Consider the following 24,338-nt stretch of genomic DNA (forward strand, 5'->3'; position numbering starts at 1 on the left):
AATCACATGGGTCCTGTCACTCTGCCTGCTTCTCAGCCTCTTTCTCGAGTTCTAGGAACACTGTGTGCTCTGAACCTGGAAGAGCCCCCCTCTGTCCTGTGCCCTCTGAATGGGTTTTCCCAGCTGCTGGAGTTCTGACTATGTTCATTTATTTTTTTTTAATTTTATTTTATTTAAATTCAATTAAGTAACATAAAGTGTATTATTAGTTTCAGAGGTAGAGTTCACTGATTCATCAGTTGCATGGAACACCCAGTGCTCATTACATCATGTGATGTCCATCGCCCTGTTACCCCATCCCTCCACCCACCACTCCTCCAGCAGCCCTCAGTTTGTTTCCTAGCATTAGGGGTCTCTCATGGTTTACCTCTCTCTGTGATTTTGTCTTATTTTATTTTCCCTTCCCCTATGATCCTCTGTTTTGTTTCTTAAATTCCACATATGAGTGAAACCATATGGACATTGCCTTTCTCTGACTTATTTTGCTTAGCATAGTGCCCTCTGGTTCCATTCATGTCATTGTAAATGGTAAGATTTCATGTTTTTGATGGCTGACTAGTATTCCATTACACACACACACACACACGCACACACCCACACACACACACACCCCACATCTTTATCCATTCATCTGTCGATGGACATCTGGGCTCTTTCCATAGTTTGGCTATTGTGGACACTGCTGCCGTAAACATTGGGGTACAGGTCCCCTTTGAATCACTATGTTTGTATCCTTTGGCTAAATACCTAATAGTGGAATTGCTGGGTTGTAGGGTAGCTTTATTTTAAACTTTTTTTTAAAGATTTTATTTACTTATTTGACAGACAGAGATCACAAGTAGGCAGAAAGGCAGGCAGAGAGAGAGGTGGAGGCAGGCTCCCTGCCAAGCAGAGAGCCTGATGTGGGGCTCAATCCCAGGACCCTGGGATCATGACCTGAGCCGAAGGCAGAGGCTTTAACCCACTGAGTCATGCAGGCGCCCCTATTTGTAACTTTTTGAGGAACCTCTATATTGTTTTCCAGAGTGGCTGCACCAGCTTGCATTCCCACCAACAGTGCAAGAGGGTTCCACTTTCTCCACATCCTCACCAATACCTGTTATTTCCTGACTAGTTTATTTTAGCCATTCTGACTGGTGTGAGGTGGTATCTCACTGTGGTTTTGATTTGTATTTCCCTGATGCCAGGTGATATGGAGCATTTTTTCATGTGTCTGTTGGCCATTTGTGTGTCTTCGTTGGAGAAATGTCTATTCATGTCTTCTGCCCAGTTCTTGACTAGATTTTTTGTTTTTTTGGTGTTGAGTTTGAGAAGTTCTTTATAGATCTTGGATACTAGCCCTTTATCTAATGAGACATTTACAAATATCTTCTCCCATTCTGTCAGTTGTCTTTTGGTTTCATTGACTGTTTGCTGTATAAAAGCTTATTATCTTGATGAAGTCTCAATAGTTTATTTTTGCTTCTGTTTCCCTTGCCTTTGTTTAACAACACCCTGCTCCCAGACCCCCCCACCCCACCCCACCCCCAGCCCTCAAGTGACCTGAGGAAAGGATGGGTTTATAATGGATCTTTTTCCTGTCCTCAGGGAGGGTACATACCCTAAAGCCATGGCCTACACAGACAGTGCTGTGTGCCCAGAGAACTCTGCCTTGTTCCGTTGGATCCTGAGATCCCAACATTTTCAGGTGTTTGCAAGTGACTGACTGTGGGACACAATCTCTGGAGACTCAGTGGGCTCTTTTCCTGGGGCTCTAGCATTATACGAGGGAAGCACATTCACGATTTTATTTTTTTTTAATTTATTTTTTTTTAAAGATTATTTATTTATTTGACAGACAGAGATCACAAGTAGGCAGAGAAGCAGGCAGAGAGAGAGGAGGAAGCAGGCTCCCTGCTGAGCGGAGAGCCCGATGCAGGCCTTGATCCCAGGACCCTGGGATCATGACCCGAGCTGAAGGCAGAGGCTTTAACCCACTGAGCCACCTAGGTGCCCCACATTCACGATTTTAAAAAGACATTTTTAAAAATCATAGTTACCTTTTTCTGACTCTGAAAGTAATGTTTGTGCATCTAGGCAGCTCCGGGTTTTCTGGGTCCTAAAGTGTACTAATTTAGGGGTACATCTTTAAGGAAAAGAATTAAAAAAAAACCACAGAATTACTAATGACTTGATTTTGAAGGGGCCCACGTAATGGAGAAGCTTGAAGTTCACACTTAACATTGCATTGAATCTGCCCATGAGGGTCCCTCCAGAAAATTGAGAAGACAAACCACCTTCAACCCACTTCCCCTGAGGGTCTGTTAACACTTTTTTGTTTCTAAATAACAGCTTTATTGAGCTATAGCTCACATACCCTACAGTTCACGTCAAGTATACAATTTAGTGGTTTTTTTCATGTCAAGTATACAATTTAGTGGTTTTTGTGTATTCACAGTTTTGCAACCATCACTACAGTCCATTTTAGAACATTTTTATCACCCCAAAGAGAAGCCTTGTATCCATTAGCAGTCACTAGCCACTTCCTCCAACAAAGCTAGCCTGAGGCATCCACAAATTTACTTTCCCTTTTGCCTGTTCTGGGTATTTTCTAGAAATGGAACACACAGTATGTGGTCTTTTGCGACTGGCTTCTCTCACTTACCATAATGTTTTTCCACATTCATCCACATTGTAACTTGTATCTCAACTGCACTTTGCAGCATTCAATAATATTCCACTGTATGGACATACCGTATTTTTTTATCCATTCATCAGTTGATGGGTTAATTCTTTCAATCCCCTGGAGACATAGCTGATACAGTCCTTAAAGAACAGGGAAAATCCAGCCTTTTAAATGCCCTCCTTAGCCTTCCCTCTCCAGTTTCTTCACTCTCTTCCCCCCTTTCCAGGTTCTAGAGATTAAGAAATGGTAGAGCTGGTGAGCTAGGAGGCTTTATTACCACTGTGACAAATGGTAGCTGAAGATATAGCTCATGGGCCCAAGACAGGTCCTGTCTGGGGGGTATGGACTGGGAAGCAGTCACCGATCCCCTGCTGCAGGTGGGATTTACTCAAGGTCATGGGGCAGCCCCAGGCCATTCCTGGTGGCCACAGTCTCTTTTTGCATAAATTCTAATTCTGGGGAAATGGAGGAGACCCCACGGACGGAGGAATGCTCCACAGGCAGGTGGCTTGCAGTTGGGTTCCCTCTTTGTCTCCACCACTGAACCTCAAATTGATGCCCCTGGCTTGGGGGCTGGAGTGGGGAGCTCAGGTCTCCCTGGAGAGTTCTGGCACGATTATTACAAGGCCCGTAGGCCAGAGGTAGAATTGTAGACTGCCTCCCCAGCCTGTTTTTAAAAACAGTGGGCCACTTCTGAGCAGCTGACTTCTTGCTGTTTAGCAGAGAAAAGTTCTTCTTCTACTCTCTTAGTACTACGGATCTCTCTGTCCTAGTGGCTAACTCAGGAAATGTTGCCTCAGCCAACAGCTCTGTCCCGGAGAATCCGGAGGGGGCTGGACAAATCTTGAGCACAGCCCCTGGCTGGTTGCTGAACAAACTCAAATAAACTTGTCACAAGAGAAGCTGGTAACTCGAGAGATGGTGGTTTGGAAAAGAGAAAAAGGAGACATTTATCTGGGCAGCCTGGGGAGGTAACAATTTAAGCCTTAACAACAGACCTCTCAGCCTGCAAGATGGACACTGGAGCTTTATAGGGAGAGGTCCAGGGGTACGTGCGAGGGAGCAGAAGGGGGACATGGGATCATGGGTAAGGGTAGGGATGTGTTCAGCAAGTGATCATGGGCAGGGAAGGGGACATCTGGGGTATTTGGTCTTCTAGGTAATTCTGCCTCTATCAGGGCCTTTCTGGCCCAGTCACTATAAATTATCTTTATCAATGCTTCGAGAAAACACAATAAGTAATAAGCATAATGGGTTTCTGTTGGAACATGAGTTAAGCGGGGTTGTCTCTTCCTGCTTTTAACTGTTGGGGCCTATCGTTGAGCAACAGGGCTCACTGACTTTAAGTTTGGGCTAGGCCTGAGAAAGAAATGAACCAAAGACAGATTAACAGGAGAAAAACATCCAGATTTCATTGGATGTTAATGTTTTACATGGCAGGGGAGCCTTCAGAGGAAAGACATGAAGACCCAAAGAAGCAGAGAGCTTATGTAGCAATTCAACAAAGAATGATAAATTGTGGAGCTATGCCAAGATGGAGTTGGGGTTAGGGGCATTAAATTGTGGGAAAATGACTGGAAATATGTGGGGGGAGCTAAGGGAAGATAAGGATTATTTTAGTAAGTTTGTTTGTACAGATTTATTTCAGAGTCAACTGCCATCTCTGGTGGTAAGAACATTCTCTTCCTGGGCCATGGAGGGCTCTTTTCTCATGGGAAATTGTGTCCTGAGGTAGAATTTGAGGTAGAAAAGGATCGGGTCAGAGAGACCCTCCTACACGTGTTGTTTCTCAAGTGTCTTCTGCTCACAATAATCTATATGCCTAAGGGGGCATATTTTGGGGTAGTATCTCTTGGTTCCCCACATTACCAAGGAAGTTTGGGGGCACGTGGAGAACTGAGCACCTACTAGGGGTCAGGTACAATTCTAAGCCCTGGGAAAGAGCAGGGTGATGGTCAAGGACAGTTCTGTAGTCACAGAAGGGGGGTGGGCATGCTGGGGGACATCAGGGAGCCCTCTTTGGGGGGTTTTAGGTCTATCAGGGAAACAGGAGCACCAGGCAAGAGGAAGGGGTTGAAGAGGAGAGAGAACAGCGTGAGAGACAGGACCTGGGGAGCATGGTTAGATGGAGTCATATGGAGGACCCACTGGACCATAGCTATCATCCCAGTGTGTGCTCTTCTCCAGCCTGATGGCAGTTTTCAAATAGTTAGAGAGTTGAGGTTTACCAAGAGTGGAGACTTGTCAACTAAGATTAGTTAAAAGAGAGAGAAGGTAGTTGATGGAGTATGGGAGGGAGTGATCTTGACTGACCATAGATTTTAATGATTGGCCATGGGATTTCATAAAGGTAAAGGAATACGTGGATGTGAGGGGGTGAAGGCAATGAAAAAATGGTAAGATCAATGAATTTTATTTATTTATATTTTTTAAAAGATTTTACTTATTTATTTGACACAGAGAGAGAGACAAAGAGAGAGCACAAGCAGGGGAAGTGGCAGGCAGAGGGAGAAGGAGAAGCAGAGTCCCTGCTGAGCAAGGAGCAGGATTCAGGACTTGATCTCAGGATGCTGGGATCATGACCTGAGCAGAAGGCAGACACTTAACTGACTGAGCCACCCAGGCACCCCAAGATCAATGGATTTTAAACTTAAATGCAGATACTAAAATGTAGTAGTGTTCTTCTGTTTGTTTTGGGCTCTTCAAGCAATCAGCATAGTTGAAAAAGTGTGGACTTTGGAGCCACGCAAATATGAGTTCAGCTTTTTAGCTCAATGACTTAAGGGAGTCTGATCAAGGCTCATGTCTTCATCTGTAAAACAAGGTCCTTGTTCTTCCCTAACCAGGGTTATGTGAGGCGCCATTTAGAAGATGTCCGGGAAGGGCTGAGGCGCCATTTAGAAGACATCCGGGAAGGGCTGCAGTGCATGGCACTTGCCCACGTGGGTCCTAGTGTCTCTTCTAGGTTGGATGCTCCCCATTCCTTCTGAAACAAGCTTTCAAGTCCTCACCAGCCAGCAGTGAGAATATGCAAAGGATTATTTAAATCATTTAATGAATCAAATTATTATTCACACGAATAATTATTCATTATTAATTAATTAGTCATATAAAGCACATTCTGAAGAGGGTGATTGATGAGAAGCTAATTTTAAACTAATAAAATGGGGGCTCCTGGGTGGCTCAGTCGATTGGGCATCTGCCTTCTGTTCCAGTCGTGATCCCAGCATCCCGAGTCGGAGTCCCATATCAGGCTCCCTGCTCAGTGGGAGTCTGCTTCTCCTTCTCCATCTGCCCCTCCCCCTGCTCTCTTTCTCTCTCTCACTCACTCTCTCTCTCCCATAAATAAATAAATAAATAAATAAACAAATAAATAAAATTTTTAAGATAATAAAAAGAAGTGTAAGGAGAAGATAAAAGGTCGGGAGAAGACCAGGGAAAAAAAAAAGTTCAAAGGAGATAAAAGTTAATAAAGAGGAAGGGGAGAGGTGTTGAGAAAATCAGATGTAGCTTCAGCCAAGGAAGCATGCTAGATAAGTCCCGTCATTAATTTCTGCAACTCCATGCTCCCTCTCCTGGACCTTTGGGATCTCCCCCCTTTTAGTGTGAACAGATAAGAGGCAGGAAGGAGGCAACAGCGTTATTCAACAGGTGTTGGACTTCATTCCGATGAGGGGACTTGTGGAGGGGGATCACTTGAAGGTAAGGTCATTCTTAAATAAAGAAGGGGAATGCTGACCCAGCAGGGAGCTGTTTGCTATGGAGGCATTAGGGGTTGGAATGTTGTCTGTAGGTAGAAAGGTGTAGGTTAGGTTCACACCTGGGGACCACTGTCTGCAGTGGGGATGTAGGGATGGCCCAGTTAGCAGGTGCAGAGGGCTGGGCTAGTGGGCTCTAACTGGCAGGAGGAGGGGGATTTCTTATCCTCTGATGTATTTAGAGTCTATTAGTTTGGTTCTGTCATTCGGTTCCTTTTTCCTTCTTCCCCCTTCATTCCTGGTTTCCCTCAGGGCCTGAGTGTCCTGTGCCTCTTGGAGCCCCGAGCAAATCTCCACAGAAGAGGGATCATGGGAAGGCATGTGGGAAGGCGTGTGGGAAGTCATGTGGGTGGGATGCTGGTGGTGTTCCAAGGAAGGAGAGGCAGCCATGTTGCATGATAGCAGCAACAGGGGCACACGTCACCCCCTCCTCAACCTGCCTGCCAAGCCCTCCCCGGCCCCTTGTCACCTTCCACACCCAGCTGGAGTGAGGTGCCTGGGTCCCCGAAGCCTGATGTTCTTACCTCGGGCAGAGTAGCACTTAGCTTACTTACAGTTCTTAGAGTCCTGTTCTGCAGTCATTGGCTGACATCCCCCACCCCCACAGGGCCTGCTCTGGTCTTAACTTGGTGTCTCTGGAACTTAGCACACTGCTTGGGTCAAGTCAGTTTCAGATTTGCCTTGAACCGGAAGGGCTCTCTAGTCTGTGCCGGGTTCATGAAATATCCCCATCTACGGTAATCCGTATCTTTAAAAAATGGGCTCTCAGTTCAAAGACAACCAGAATGTTTCCCAGGGAGGATGTCGCAGTGTAAGGCTGTGTCCCTGGGGTAGATGTACCAGTGCCCTGCTTACATTCTTCCGTCTCAGGCCAGAGGTCACCCACAGCTTTAGTGCGAGATTCTCATCCACTCTCAAGATGGCCACCCTCCACAATGGCTCCCCGGGGATCTCCTCTTGGTATTCTTGCCTAGTGTGACTCCTTCCCCTTAAGTGTGGGATGGATTTAGTGACTTATTTCCAAGGCACAGAGTCCAACAAAGGGGATGGGATGTCCCTTCTGAGGTGATATTAAAAATACTGTGAGGCCTGGCAGGCTTGCCCTCTCTTGCTCACCGAGGGAGGCCTGCTGCAATGCTGTGAGCAGCCCCATGGAGAGCCCACGTGGCAGGAGCTCTCTGAGCAACAGCCAACAAGGACCTGAGGCCCTCAGCCCTTCAAGCTGTGAGGAACTGAATCCCACCAGCAACCACTGAGTGAGCCTGGAAGCCAATCCCCAGACTGAACCTTCAGGTACCCGAGACTCGAGCTGAAACCTTACTCGCTCTTACAAGAGACCTGAGCAGAGTCCGCCCTCTCAGCTGCGCCTGGATTCCCAGCCCACAGAGACTGGGGTATAACAAATGTGTGTTGTTTTAAGCCACTGAATTTGGGGGAAATCTGTTGTGTTGCCATAGATAACAAATGCTCCAACACCAACCTTCTCCCTGACAGAGGGCATTCTCTGGCCATGAGAATATGCTCAGCCACAGAAGCGGCAGCCCGAGAAGAGCCCTGGAGTTCATGTCTCTGGGAGGTGTCAACCCAGCAGTTATGGAAGTCGATGGACAGATGTCCCAGCTGCCTCATCCTTGGGGCACCGTTCTAAGATGTGTTCTATGTAGTCTCTTAGAGGACCCCGGGGGAGCTGAGCTATTGTCCTCCCGGAGGTAACCCCTTCACAGCAAGTCTTTACTGGCTTTCTTCCCTTCCCTGTCTTATTTCCCCTACTGCTCACCAGGCTCCATGAGATCACCACACAAACAAACTACTAACATCCAAATCCTTTTTCAGGATCTATAATTGGAGGAACCCAAACTCAGATAAAACCTCTACATGGTGTGTTCCAAAAGTTCTGCCAAGGAAGTTAGATAGCTAACAACCTCCAAAAGTTTGTGCTTCATGCCACTATTTAAGGCAATGACAGATCTCCTCTAGCCCAGGGTGAACGGAGAAGGATTCGCCTTCTGCAACACTTTATATTTCTTCTCATCTTGTAAATCTGCATGGTGCTTGGAGTCCTGGGACTTGGGACAATGACAACCACCCACAATGCATGTTTTGGCGCAATCAAATAGTGAGGCTGTGTGATTGGTCCCAAAGGATCCCGCGGGTGCTGATGCCAAAATGAGAGGGCGGCTGGTGGGCTCTCCTCACTGCGGAGGCCGCCCCACGCTGCCCCACGCGCTGTCTCGGGGCTGGCCACAGACCTCTCACCCCGCTGTCCTGCCTACCAAAATTGGACTTTTTTTCTCTCCTCAAGTCATTTCTGGGCTTCTTTCTTGAGGGTTATTTAAAAATAAACTTACTGGCAGGATCATGTAACATAAGCAAAGGTTGAAAATGCTTTCTGGAATGAGCTGATGGGGAATGTGTGGAGGAAACATCAGGAATCCATTGCTTCTTTTAAAGGAGTGACCGGATATAACACTAGCCCAGTGGATCTTGGTTGGGAGTGACTTTGTCCCCCTCCCCGATATCTGGTAATACCTGGAGACATTTTTGATAGTCACAACTTGGGGAGGGAACAGGTCATAGGTAGAGGCCAGGGAATCAGGTACACATCTTTTTTTTTTTTTTTTTAAGATTTTATTTATTTGTCAGAGAGAGAGGAGAGCGAGCGAGCACAGGCAGACAGAATGGCAGGCAGAGGGAGAAGCAGGCTCCCCGCCAAACAAGGAGCCCGATGTGGGACTCGATCCCAGGACGCTGGGATCATGACCTGAGCCGAAGGCAGCTGCTTAACCAACTGAGCCACCCAGGCGTCCCTCAGGTACACATCTTATAATATGTCAGACAGAGCCACTTTCCAGCCCCAGGTGCCAGCAGGACTCAGGCTGACAAACCTGGACCACTACAGCAACTCTGAAAATGGGAGTGGGAGGATATGGGTTTATACATAATGTGGTTGACAAACGAAATCAGTTTAGACATTAAAAAGCCAAGTTTTTTAAAAGGGCAGAAGCTAGGGGGCATGTTGTCTTTTGGGGAGGCCACAGAACGTGTGGTTCACGGCCAAGCTGTAAAGTCAAATGGGTAGGAGCTGGACTTCAGGGTTTGGGCTTTCCTGCTCTGTGACCTTGAGCAAATGACTTGACCTCTCTAAGCATCAGTGTCCTCATTTGTAAAATGGGCCAGCCTCATTGCTTTGTGAGAATTAAATGAGGGGAGCATGAAGAGCATCTGGCATAAAGCATAGCGTTCACTAAGCCCCCAGACCATGTCTACCTGGGAGCTACCGGGGATTTGGTTCCAACCACCACAATAGCAAGTAACGCAATGGCAGGAGTCAAATGAATGTTTTGGTTTCCCGGTGCTCATGAAAGTTATGTTGATACCACACCATGGTCTCTTAAGTGTGCAAGAGTATTAGATCTAAAAAAAATGGTGTGCATACCTTAATTTAAAAAGTGAGCAAATGCTTTGGGCAAATGGTCTGGATGGATGCGCTCCCTGTGCAAACAGTGCGATATCTGCGAGTGTCATAAAATGAGGTTTGTCTGTCACCGGAAGCAAGCTAGAGGGGCTTCAGGAAAAAGCAGGGGCCCGGAATCCAAGCCCAGAGCAGTGAGCAAGGGCAGTGGCATTCCATTCCCCAGATGATTCAGTCCTAGCATGGAATCCTTCCTGAAATCCTGCATGGGAAATCATCACAGAATCTTCCCCACCACCCAGAATTTTGCTGTCTAAATTCCGGCTGGTTTTGGTTTTGGTTTTCCCAGATTTATTTCTTGAATGTCAACAAACAGTCCACGGCCTGGAGCCTGTGGAGGCCTTCACACAGATGCCAACCTTCTCACTGGGAGTGGTAGCTCAGACAAGAAGGCCGCAGAGCTTGCCTCCCGGCCCACCTCCCCCCTGCTCCTTAAGAGGACACCTCGGGTTACCTCAGGAAAACAGCCTGAGCAAATAAAGCAGCCCAAGACAAATAAACACGGGCCCTTCTTGGTCTAATATGGAAGGCATGAGGCCTCAGGAGGAGAACAAGGCCTCACAGGCAGGGAGGTCTCCTGGACACATCTGGTCGCTGGCTTCTGAGAGGTACACACACACACACACACACACGTACCTACAGGGGAATGGGGTAGTGGGGGTGAGGAGAAGGGGAGGAGGTCAGGAGGGGGAGAGAATGTACATGCCAGAGGGAAATTGTAGGTCTTTTACCCTGTCATCTTGGAGGTGACATCCCCTCATGTTTGCCAAGTTCTATCTGTTGCAAGCAAATCACAGAGCCTGGCCCACACTCCAGGGCAGGGGATTTCACCAGGGCATGAAGGCCAGGAGCCATTTTGAGAACAGTGTACCGCCAGTGTAGAATGTGGGACAGAGGCCTGGTGCAGGCCCCGGCAGTCAGAGCAGAGGAAAACAGACCACTCAGTGCCCGCAGAACCTTGCATCCCCACATGGTTGGGAGCTTGTGGGGTAATCTACCTTTTCAGAAGATGTACACTGGAGAGAAAGAGTGGTTCTGGTCTGGAGGGCTGGACACGATACCCAGGAATATGGAGTCTTTATATGTGGAGTCTTCATGGAGTCTTTATAATTCATCTGGCCCATTGTATCTCAAAGCTACTGTACCTAGTTTCCTATGGCTACTGTAGTCAATAACCACAAACTCAGTGACTTAAAACAACACACATTGAGTCTCTCCTGGTTCTGGTGGCCGAAAGTCTGAAATCAGTTTCAAATAGGCTACAGTCGGGTTATTGGCAAGGCTGGTCGCTTCTGGAAGCTCTTGAGAAGAGTCTGTTTCCTTGCCTTTACATCTTCTAGAAGCTCTCTGTATTCCTTGGCTTGTGGCCCCTCCACCTCTTATCAGGACCCCATGAGTCCTTAGCCCAGGATTAGTCCCCATATGAAGAGCCATGATGCAATCACAGCTGCAAAGTCTTTTTGCTATTGAAAGTTATATTCACACATCCCAAGGAGCAGGTTTAGGTGTCTTCCAGGGGCCATTCTGTAGCCTGCCACACTTACATAACTGAAATAGCCAACTAACAGGTCTTACTGTCACCATCCAGTGCTATGACCCTTACATTTGACCTCAGAAACCCCAGCGATGGCCCCTCGTGGCTGATTGAATACAGCCCATTTGTATAATCTGATTGAGCTGTTACTCGCCTGATGGATTGCTCCCTGATCCATTCTTGCCCTTTCCCTGTAAATTGTCTTTCCAGGCTCCCTTGCGTGGACTAGGTTTGGCTGGTGCACTGGTGAGAGTGGAGGGCAGGAGGAAGAAGCCGAGGTGTCTCTAACTCAAGCAGGTTAGATGGACCCAACTCAGGCAGTGTCTCTGCAGTGACTGTGCTCTCCCTGTGTTATAGGTCCCATGAGACAGATTCTCCCACTGTGGGTCCCACTCTTACTGGGCAGCTCTGCTGGGGATCTAGCTCTCCTTGGGGGCAGTTCTGCTCTTAAGCTTCAGTCCTTTAAAGGGTGGTAGCAGCTTCCTGTTGGTACTGATTCCAAGGTGACTTCACCAACCCCTAGAAAACTCTTCAGGTTTCCCAACATCTTTGTAGTTAATTCCTCTTTATTAAATTCTTTCTAATGGCCTGCCAATGCTGTGCCATAGGTTCTGAAAGTGAGCCCTGAGTGGTACACTGGCTTTCAGGGATTTTCGTATCACCCCAAACTATCTGTTCAACTTGATCTCCCAGATTTCTTTATTCTAGCTAACCTAAGCCACATGTTTTCCTTCAAATATGCGTTCCTACTTCAGGAAGTGTATGCTCAAGCTGTTCCTTCTATATGAAATGCGCTCCCCCCCCCCATTTTTGGTTTTGCTTGTCAAAATATTTTGAGTGTTCTTGAATATCATTTCAAAATCCTCCCTCTTCCCACATGCCAGTGGTGATCGGGCCTGGAATCATCTCTTTTTGCTCTGGGGGCACTGTAGGTGCAGGTGACCCAGGGTCACACAACTGCCTTGTGGTAGAAATGCTTGTTTAGGTCACAAGCCACCACAGTTTTAGAGTTTACATAGCCTACCTCATCAGTACTCATCAAATGGGTTATTTAATTGAATAAATAGTGGAGTTCTAATCATGAGCATGACCTACTATCATTTTCTGTTAGGTAAGAGAAAGTAATCAGTTTTTGTATTACGCTTACTAGTAATTTTTCCCTAAGCTAGAAAAACAAGTCTTATGCTTTTAAAATTATGAAACTTCTCTCCATTCTCTTATTTTAGTTAATGTGAATAATCTGAGTTTCAATTTCCCAATCAAACAATTAATCTCATAGTTTAAAAAGCATGATGAAAATGTAAGCTATTTCTGTCATTACCATGGGTGAAGAGGTTGGCATAGACTACTTTCTTTGTCTATTGGCAACTAATCTGATACATTTGTAGTCAGCTTAACAAAGTCATGTGCCCATCACCTTGTATGATAAGCTATAGCAATGACCAAATGGGCAGGTGTCTCATCAATTTTTTCCATTTCTGTGAGTGGGGGAAATGACTCACATCAAAGAAACCTGAGCCTGTCACAGATGTAAGATAGTCTGGATTGACCAGGCTACCTAAACCAGACCAGTACAGTGCTGGCAGGCACATAATGACCCGGGTGGGTACCCTTACCTATCAGGTGTCCATGAGCAGATCACGCACCTTGACAGAGCTTGAGGTCCATTCTTCTCTTCATGCTTGGGTTCCCAGGTGCAATTCCAGGTACCCTCAGGGACAATTAGCCACATTCATCAAGAGACAAACAGACCTGTCCCTCTCTTGCTAGCATCATTGGCCGAGCAGCATTATTCATGATTCCATGGTCAGTGCTTGTCAGTGTGTAATGGTGGAACTACCAGTTCCAAGGGGCCTCGTAGAGATCTTTGAAAATCTGTGGTGTTGTTCCAAGCAGCCTTTTTAAATAAAAGGCAACAACTTTGTCCCAGAAAAGTTGGGGGCAGCCTCTGAGAACATGCTTTTTACAACTTTCTTCAAAACGAGAGCTTTCTGAAGAGGTGACTCGTTTGTCGTGTACCCCGAGACTGCCCTCCTGAGAGACATCACATCCTGAGATGCAGAACCTTGGGATTGCCAGGTTACTTTTGCTTGTGGATCTACTTTTGAGGAACAGCTTTCCCAAGTCAGGAATTCATCTTTAGGGCTGTTGGCAATCCTCTGGGGGTGGTAGGTGATGAACATGCTTGCCTCTACCCCCTTGAAATGGCAACAGCTCGGCCATTTCTGGTTCTAGCTTCCTGTGGCTACAGGATGGCAATGTTTAGGAATGTTCCTGTTACCGTCCAGTGGCTGTTTAAGTCCTAAATTGGAGCCCCAGTAAGGCATGAGGGATGCCTTATGAGGGATGGTGAGATATATGGCACCAAGAGCTTCTGCTCCAGAAGTAAGAGGAAAGAAGGAAGGTTCATTATGAAACAAAAAAATCTAAATAAAAGCATTTTGAACGGTATGTTGAAGTATACTTAGGTAAAAGTGGAGTATGGCTGAGTCCGCCATGAAGGTATGCTGGCCTGTGCACCCACCGCCATCCCTGATGATGTATTTTATTTCTATTTCTGACTGGTATAGAGAATTTTTCTCCCACTACCAGGAAGCACTTCCACAATTTTGTCCGTACAGCCATTTAGCATCTCCGAGCTGTAATATCACCAGTCGGTTTCCCATTAGATTGGAAACCCCCTGAATGCAGGAGCCATGCTTGCTTCACCTGTTTTCTCAGCCCTGAGGAAGGAGTGTAAACAATCTAGCCTCATTGCATGTTAATAAATGACTCGCTGATGGTAATATTGTCAGAATTTAGGATGAAAATTCCTATTTGTGGACAAAAATTTCGAGTAGTCAGAGAATAAGCCCCAAAGGTGAGTCTGGCCTGAATTTTGAAGAGGAATCCAAGCACATGGGGCCAGGGAAGGAGTCGTGCAGATAGACTCCTCCCCGCTTGGCCCACCCACCCCAGCAAGGAGACTGCTGGAAGGGAGCGGGAGCTGGCAATCGCTAGACCGCGAGCTCTGGAGGTGGTAACAGGTTTCCTGACCAACTCTGGCTTTGGAGGACCCCCGTGATAGCTCCGAGTGATAGATCCCGGGTAGCTACCCCTGCTTCTCTGTCTCTATGACTCAGAGGCTGCTTCTAGTTCCATTGTTCTTTTCCCTCCCTACCCCCTTCCACCCCCATCATGGCCTCTGGGATGCTAGAGGAGACTGAATACTTTTATGACTTCAGAAGGTGGAAGGCAGAGGAAGGAGAGTTAGGGGTTGGGAAGGAAGGTTGGTTAGGAAGGAGAGTTAGGCAGCAGGGGTTGGCTAGACAGGCAGGTCCCCTGGTGAGCTTGCTGGATGAATGGATGGATGAATCCAGAAGCCAACATCCCCCTGGGAAAGGTGTTGGGTATGGGTCATACCTCTCATACACAGATTCAAAAAAAAAGCTCTTACTTTGGTTTGCAGCATAGACATCTCTTGGTGCACTGCAAGTTCAGCAAATTACTGGGAATGTAGATGCCTCTTTTATTCCAGTTAATCTGATTATATTGACTGATTAAATAGGATTTGTTAATAGCGTTCACTTATGAGCAGTGGAGAGCTTTATTAATAAGTCATTATGTTGGGGACTTTAAATACCTAGCATTCAAAAGCAATACCAAAGTCTTTTGTATTGCAGATTTCTGGACTGTCTAAGAAAATAGCTTATGCCCAGTGTGTTGCATTCCTACAGTGCTCAAAGACAAGGTTGAAAAAAACCCAGAAATGCGTCCCAAGCCTTTGCAAAGTCAGCTATTGCTTTGCTCTGAAAGGTATGCTTTTCCAGTTTTGCTTAGTGTTTTATCCTAACCTTTCTTTAGAAGAGATGCAGTCCTAACTGGTTCTTGGTGAAGAATTGCATAATAAATAAAAGAGGCTTCTCTGGGTGGTAGATGGATAATGTGGTCTGTTCTCCCCATTTTATTTTATTTTTAAAGATTTATTTATTTATTAGAGAGAGAGAGAGAGAGTGAGAGTGTGCAGGGAAAGGGGCCAATGGAGAGGGAGACTCCCTGCTGAGCCTGGAGTCTGACATGAGGCTCAATCTCATGACCCTGAGATCATGACCTGAGCTGAAACCAAGAGCTGAACACTCAACTGACTGAGCCACCCATTTTAGAGACAGAATACCTGAGGCCCACAAGAAACTGTTTGCCTAATATGCCCCTTCATATGCAGAGGAAATGAGTCAAGGAGCTGAGTGAACTGAGTGAGTAGATTGGAATCCAGAGGCCTCGCCTCCTGGTCTTCCCCATGATCTTTCCAATTTAATCAACTCCATCGATGTCCATGGCCGATGGCGGCAACTGACTTGGGGTGCGATGATTGGTCACAAGCTGTGGAGTCAGAAGGGGTTGGAGTCCTGAGTTTTCTATGGAGTGAATTTGGCCTAAATTTGTGACTCAGAGTCCCCACCTGATTGTGTTTTAGGATTAAGTGAGTTATTACATGTAAATGAGTTATTACATGTTTAGGACAGAGCCTGGTGCATATTAGGAACTCAATAAATGGCAGTTAACATAACACACATGGTTCCTGTTACAGCTGAGAGAAGAAGAGCGGCTGGGAGGTACCCAAATCGAGGGCTCCTGCCTTCAACAACTTCACTGTGTGGTGGTGGGTGAAGAACAGGAACATATGAAACAAACTGACAAGAGCACACAAGGTATAGGGGGCAAGGGTCATATACTCAAATGCATTCAAAGCCAGGTAGGCTACTGAAGCAAGAGAAGTGGAGGGTGTAATGAGGCAAGGGGTGGGGCAGAGACACTGAGAAACGCAGGTATGTCTAAAGACATTCAAATTCACTTTTATTTTTATTGTATTTTATTTTTCAAAAAAGTTTTATTTATTTATTTGACAGACAGAGAGAGCGCATAAGCAGGGGGAGCAGCAGAGGGAAGGGAGAGGGAGAAGCAGGCTCCCCACTGAGCAGGAAGCCTGATTTGGGACTCCCAGGACCCTAAGATCATGACCTGAGCCGATGGCAGACCCTTACCTGACTGAGCCACCCAGGCACCCTTCAAATTTACTTTTAAAAATGCTCTGTGGGCTATACCAATCACAGTTAAAGGCTATATTGTGCCCAGAAGCTGATGTAATTTGTAGAGTTTTGAAGCAAACAGGCAAATAGGATGGGACAAATTGAGGGGAGAAGAACTGAAGAAACCGTATTATGGCCAAAAAGAAAGGGGAAGCCTCTAGCCTTTTGGACCTGGGATGGTCTGCCCAGACCCCATCCGGAAACCCGGATGAGGAGCCAGAATTGATACGAGGCACCTTTCCCCTTCACCAGATTAGCCACCCTTACCCAGGGCCATCCCTTATTTTATTTATTTTGTTTCCTTTTCCTTCCTCCATTTCTTCTTGACCTCCTTTCTTTTATCATTCCTTATTTGTCTTCTCCTTTCTGCCCACCCTAGGTCTGGTATGGCGCCCCGTGGTACATAGAGTCACTGCAAAGATTCAGTGGTGACATTCTGAATTTGGAACAGGGGCAGCACTAGTTCATTGGCCTTATACTAGACCATATCCACTGCAGAATGTTAATACCTTACAGTGCTATTTCCTTTTTTTGAAGATTTGTTTATTTATTTGAGAGAGAGAGAGCGAGCGAGCGAGCACAAGCTGGGGGAGGGCAGAAGGAGAGGGAGAGAGACTATGAAGCCGACTCCCTGCTGGGTGCGGAGGCTTAATCCCACGATCTCGAGATCATGACTTGAGCTGAAATCAAGAGTCAGAATGAACCATCCAGGTGCCCTGAGATCTTAAATTGTTAATTCTGGGAAGAGATGTTAGCATAGCAAAGAGAAGAACTGAGTAGCAAAATACAGAACCTCAAGGTGTAAAACCAGAATATAAAACCAGAGTGCCAATGCACTTAATTCCTGGTTCATCCCAGCAGGGACCAGAAACTAATTACTCAAAGAGACAAAAACTCATTTTTTGTGTTATAGATAACACACACAAGAAATCATTTCTTGTCCTTAGCTATTAATCCATTTGGTAAAGATAAGGCCAAGTTTCTTTTTTTCTAATCTGGTAAATTTCTCAAAGTATGCCATAAAATATTATTTGCTTGAGTTATATTGTCCACAAACATTGGTATGAACCACACCTTGATCATCTGTCAGGGACACAGATCTTGACTAATTGAAGAACCGGAAGTTGAAGAAACAAATCAGCGTGGTGATAAGGAAAAGAAAGCAAATAGTCCAACAAGAAAAATAAGAAATCCAAAGCACATGTTTGTGGATGTTAGTATGAGGGACAGGGAGTGCAGACCTGTGGGGAAAATATGGATGGCTGGTCAATTTAAAGTATAATCTTAGAAATATAGCCTCTGTGTGTTATATTATGAATATGGCCCAGGGACAAATATTTAGTGTCAGAATGACTCCAGGGCAAATCTTGAATCTAGCACTTATCTCTATAATCTTAAATATGCTAATTTAACTTCTTTGTCTCAGTTTCCTCATTTGAAAAATGAGCATGATAACATCATGAAGGTCAAATGAGTTAATGTAGGTGAATTATCTACACCAACACTTAGAGAGACGCAGTCTGGAAATGGTAGCTATTTTTATTGGGAAGGGCAGATAAAATCACACAATATACTCAACTTTTCTCCAAATATGGTTTGCTACTGTGAAGTGTTCTCTTTTCCTCTGCCATACAGTTGCATTGTACTTCACTTTTTAGGAGAAAGAGCTGAGTTTGGGACAGGATGTGATCTTGTCCCCTTACCCTCCCCTTTGTGTAATGCCCTTTGAATGTTTGTCGTAGTCGTCGTTGTTCCTATTGGGATTTCTCTTCCTTAAAAGTGTTACCTGCTTCTAGGAATACATGCAGCTATGTTTCTTTTTTTTGAAATCTCAATAAAATAATAGTATTTTTACATGACATAACCTTGATAGGAATGAAAAGATAAGAGCAACAAATTTTGGAACCTGTTATGCAGATGGATGAATGTTGACCAACTGGGTTAACCTGAGGGGCCGGAATCCTAGTAGAAAGAGCCCTGTTTTTTTTATATAGAATCCCTAAAGACTCAGGAATCCAGGATATGGTTATCTGTGGAATTGGATTTGAAGGTGAAACTAGAAACCTGAATATTGACTAGAGTTTCATTTAAGAGATAATTAGATTTCCAGATATCTTCTCCTACGCTGTGTAGCCCAGGGACTGCTCCTCACTTGTTCCAGCAGAAGATAATATTATTTTCTAGAGAGGCTAAAAGAGGGGGCCTATGGCCTAAGGAATACCAGTCACAGTTGGCAGTGAGCATATTATAAAAAAAGGAGACTGACTCCTAGCTCTCTTCTATAACCTTCTGGAATATTCACAATCCTATAATCTCCACACAAGAGAGTAGATGACCCTTCTCTGGAAAATTTGACCAGCTCAAGAGAAAAGACCTAAAGATACTAACATCAGAGTTTCCCTATTGGAATGGCCCAGCCAGATTATCTCACACCAAAGCAGACATCAAATAAGCTTCACTCATGAGCTTCCAAGAGAGGTTTAATGCTTTGTTCTTAGATCTGATTAGACAACCAAGGGTCACTAGACAATTGAGGTAAGCCTTCAAAAATAAAAATGGGGACCAAAACAAGCAAAAAACAAATAAAAAGCCCCAACAACTTGAAGAAACAAACCATATGAGAAAACACTTACAAATATAATTAATATTTCCAGAGAAAGCATTCATGAAAGAAGAACAGGATGCTATAAAAAAGGAAAAACCAAGGGAATAAAAGATAATTTTGGGGAAGTTAAAAGCACCATAGCTGAAGTGGTAAACTCACTAAGGGTTGGAAGAGAACGTTGTAGAGAAATCTCAGAAAGTAGAACAAAAAGGCAGAAGTGATGGAAAAAAGAGAAAAGATAAAACTAGAAAAATAGAGTGGATGAAATAATCACTAAATCAAGAAAATTTCACAGCATGGAGCCCAGCATAGTGGGTGAAAATAAACCCATGTTAAGGTACATCATCATGAGTCTTCAGACCATTTAAAACAAAAGAAGTTTCTATAGGCTTTCAGAGGAGAAAAACAGGCCATATACGAAGGATTGGAAATCTGAACGGCTTTTTGTTTCTCAACAATTCTGAAATCTAGACAGTAATGAATCACTACCATCAAAATTCTGAGATAAAATTATTTCTACACTGGAACTCCATATCTAGTCAAATATCGATCCAATGAGAGGGTAGTATGAAAACAATTTCTGGCTCACAAAATGTTTAATTCTTAAGCACTTGTTGAAAATCTCCTGAGGTAATTGACAAGAAAAAGGAAGATGTGAGTTTTAGGGAACAGAAAATGTAACCCAAAGGGACTCCTCTGGTTGAGGGGGAGGAATCTGTGTGAGAAATGAGGATGGCCAAATCAGACTAGAACAGTCAGGATCTCCAGGAAAAGGGGCTTCAGGATGAAAATGGTGGAAAGGTTGATGCAGTCAATGTCCTCTTCAGACAACTGAGAGTCTTGACTCAACTGGTGGAAAGTTGAGGTTGAGAATTAATAGTAAGCACATACAAAGCTAAGCAAAGGGAATAATGATTAGTTCCAGGGAAAACAAATTGTGCAGAAAAGTAGTCAAAGAGTATTAGTAAAATAATATGATCACTGATTATTGATCTAACCAAAATTACACACACACACACACACACACACAGACTGAGAGATAATTTGTCGAGAGCCTGCATGAATCTGTGGATGGGAGCTAGGAGGGTGAAAATCTTATCTTCCAGAGTGGAATGTGAAAGTATTGACAATCTTGGGCACCTGGGTGGCTCAGTAGATTAAGCATCTGCCTTGGGCTCAGGTCATGATCCTGGGGTCCTGGGATTGAATCCCACATCGGGAGCCTGCTTCCCCCTCTCCCCCTCCCCCTACTTGTGTTCCCTCTCTCTCTCTGTATCTCTCTCTGTCAAGTAACTAAATAAAATCTTTAAGAAAAAAAAGTGTGATGATCTTATCTGGAAAAATGAAGAAGGAATCTCAATCATCTCATTTAATAAAACACTAGAAAAATATTAGGTGACAAAAGTATATAAAGTAGCTATTAGGAATATGGAGGTAAATGACAAGAGAAATCAGCTAAGCAGGTAAGGAAGCCATTGCCTCTGGCAAGGAGAAAATGAGAGACAATGCTCCAGCCCACTGCTGTTTTCCATAATCAGCCTCGTAAAAAATGATTTCACTCCTTAAATGTATGCGTGCATAACATGGATGAAAGGAAACAAATGGAACCAGATGTGATTCTCCCATCACCGGCTTTTATCTTCGACAATTTAATCTACACCTATTGCAATTTCACCCATTACTCCCTGTAAACAATGCATTGTTTTTGCACAGGGATCTGTGTCTTTTCTAACTGCATTACCTGCCTCAACAGCATTTGCCTTTGGCTGTGTTGGAAATTCGATTCGCAACTGCATTTTAGCAACTTCTCTTGAGTCTCTCCATTGACATGAGCAGAGAGCTCAGTTCCCTACTTGGCTGTTCAGGAAAGAGCTCATCTCTGGTCTGGGCTTCCAGGGTTCCTTAACAAACAGCTTCCATGTTTGATAGGTTTCTGAGTCTACAGGATACATATGTGTGCTTTTGGGTTTATATCTCCATTTGTGTTATTGTTTGGTGGTAAACTTAGTCTTAAATAAATAGAATCAAAGGAAGAATTTGAAGAGGGTCCAAGACGCCAAGTATGTGTATATGTTAATGACAGGAGGTAAACTTGCAGGAAGTGATCCAAAGCACAGTCAGAGATGAAGCTGAAACTTTTCACATAGAGACGTCCGTGCAAACCTTATTCGTGAAGGAAAGGATTGTAATAACCCTAATGTCTAACTGGATGCAATTAACATACATTCAAATGATGAAACTGTATAGAGCCATTAGGTGGCATATTAAGGGGAAAAAATCTATTGGTAAAATACCTGTTTTTATTTTTAGCTAGCTAAGTGAAATAAATAGATCAGTAAACCAAACGACATTATGAATCAGTATATCACTTCTGCGACAATAATTATCTATCCTCGTAAATATAAAAGAAAGACATACTTTAAAATGCTTAAAGCTGTCATTGCTTGTAGGTGGGATTATTAGTAACCTTTACCTTGTTAGGTTGTTTCCTGAGGTTTCCCCATGAAGCATAAACACATTTTGTAATTAGGGAGAAAGTGTTATCTCAAAAACAACATTGAACCAGATGTATAGCCTGACTTTTTTTTTTTTCTTGCCACCAAGAATCAGTTTGCTGGAATTGAGATGGCTGGAAGAAACAGTAGAAATCTTTTTGGTCAATACTTTCTTTTCCATAGTTCTGGGTTTGGAACGCTTAACATATTTCGGGGAGTTGTGTTATTTGTTCTGGCTGTGTGCATGGACTCGTTTCTTATCTTACTCTGGATTCCTCAGATTACTGCGATTTTGAAGCAGTTTGTAACAGTATGGCTGCTCAAGCCATTCTAAGGTGTCAGATTTAATAGATTTGCTATTTGACTTAAATCAAAGGTTCTCTAATGGGAGAGCTAGGTAACCTGCCAGTTCCTAGGCAATTAGAAGATTAGACCCCCTATATGTTTTTCCCCTGCATGCTTAGACAAGAGGCTTTTTGTTACCATATAAATCTTTAATGTTACACTTGAAGCAGTGATTACAAGGATACTGGAATTTAGTAAAACGCTCACACCAGGCCACAGAGGGAAGGGTGCAGAGGTGTTATCTTTAACAGCACTGAAGCTGTGCCCGAGGAGGCAGGCTGCAATTGACAGCTCACACTTATGGAATTGCTTGTAAGGTGCCCATGTCCTGGACTGGCAGGAGAATGGCCCAGGGGGCAGGCAGGCAGACAAGGCAGGAGTCGGGATGGTTCCCTGCATTGTTGCCTTTGATCCCCAATTTTAGACAGAGAACTCTATGAGTGAGATGATGGTAGCTGGATCTTAGGGCTAAGCCATTTGAGCCTTTAAAAACATTCCCCTTTGAGAAATTGGAAGGGGAGGTGAACCATGAGAGACTATGGACTCTGAAAAACGATCTGAGAATTTTGAAGGGGTGGGGGGTGGGAGGTTGGGGGCACCAGGTGGTGGGTATTGTAGAGGGCACGGATTGCATGGAGCACTGGGTGTGGTGCAAAAATAATGAATACTGTTATGCTGAAAAAATAAAAAATTTAAAAAAAAATTCCCTTTGAAACCCAAGGCTGTGTCTGTCTGCACCATGCCAAGCAGCCATAGAAACACACATAAGGGGTGACTTTATCTCTGTAGAGAACTGAGTCCACCTGATGGGACAGTGGTGTGTCTGAAAGTTTAGCACAATAGCCAGAGCAATTTTTTACTCCCAAGCTTATCAAAAGGACTGTGTCTGTGGGGCTCTGGGATAGGCACTCAGCCCTAGACAGACTCTTCAGAGAGCCTATGACATGAGAAAGGGGCACAAAAGTTGTATGGGAGAGTGAATCAACCCAGCCACAAGATGAATACCACTCAGTATCTACATTGTGGAGCTACCAAGAGGATAAGTGCTTTCCAAGAGTGGTGAGTGAAAGGGAATTCTTAAGACGGATGAACCACTCATAGGAGAATGAAGAGGAATTGCTGAGCTCTTGGGAAATGTCAGAATATCCGTGCTGGCGTGTTCCTGGTTGGATCTGCCTGACTCTTTTGGCTCTCTGTGCTAGTGTCTCTTCAGCCCTGTATGGAACTGGGGCCATTCATTCACTCTGCGCAGAACACGATCTGTGTTACCTACACCATCTAGTCCCAGATTCCTGATCTTAAGCCTCAGGTCCGTGGATGGACATCACAAGATTCAAGAATTTCCTGAAAATCCAACATCAAATGGAGTCTTTGGGTATGTGATCCTCAAAGGGGTCCCTGACTCAAAAAAATTTGAAGAGAGCCACTGGTCTGTGTGGGTGCTACCCTGTTGAGGGGAGGGATCTAATTTTTAATTTGCTGTGTATTAATATTTCACATCCGTTGGTTGAAAACCTACGCAGCACCATGCTTGGAGCTTTGCCACATACTCTTTCATTTAATGTCCATTCAGCTTAGTGTGGGTTCATAACATCCAGAGGTAGCCCAGAGGTACTGTAGTGATGAAGTGACTGGCTCAGGATCTCACCACCAATCAATGTCAGTGCCGTGGGGGTGGTGGGCCTCCCTCTCCCCTGGGATGCAAGGCTTGGTCCTCCCCAGAACTCAGTACAGAGGGCCAGGCATGACCCAAGGATGTCTTTGTGGTTAGCGATCAAGGGTCATGGATGGCCTGACTGCAACCCATGATGGTGGATATCAACTGTGGGTGAGGAGAATATATCTGTAAAAAGATTAATCTCTGTAGGCCTTATGAAAACTTCAGACCCTGAAGGATCTCCCCCACCCAACCTTGCTCTCCCTCGTACTCAGAGGCTCCCTCATAAAACTGCAGTTACAGAAGATAACTTGTCGTATTATTCAGCCTTGAAAAGGAAGGAAGTTCTGACATGTGCTACAGCTGGATGAATCTTGAGAACTTGAGGCCAAGAGAAATAAGCCAGCCACAGAAAGACAAATACTGTAAGAGTCCACATAGCTGAGGTACCTAGAGTAGTCAGACTCATAGAATCAGAATGTACAACAGTAGTTGGAGGCTGTGGGTCGGGAGAGTGGGGACTTGCTGTTTATTGAGTACAGAGTTCCAATTTTGCAAGATGAGAAGAGTTCTTGAGACTGGCTGTGCAATACTGTGGACATACTAAGCACTCCTGATACACTCAAAAATGGTTAAGATGGGAGTCACCGGGGTGGCTTAGTCGGTGAAGCATCTACTCAGTTTTTGCTCAGGTCATGATCTCAGCGTTGTGAGATCGAGCCCCGTGTCCGGCTCTATGCT

General features: G+C 44.8%; 1 long non-coding RNA gene across 1 annotated transcript in view; it reads left to right on the forward strand.

Annotated features, from left to right (window-relative positions):
• Window positions 1-24,338, forward strand: part of LOC125096462 (uncharacterized) — a 34,759-nt gene that overhangs the window by 8,806 nt on the left and 1,615 nt on the right. The window lies entirely within an intron of this gene.

Source organism: Lutra lutra, chromosome 3 (genome assembly GCF_902655055.1).
Source record: "Lutra lutra chromosome 3, mLutLut1.2, whole genome shotgun sequence".
NCBI classification, from domain to species: domain Eukaryota; kingdom Metazoa; phylum Chordata; class Mammalia; order Carnivora; family Mustelidae; genus Lutra; species Lutra lutra.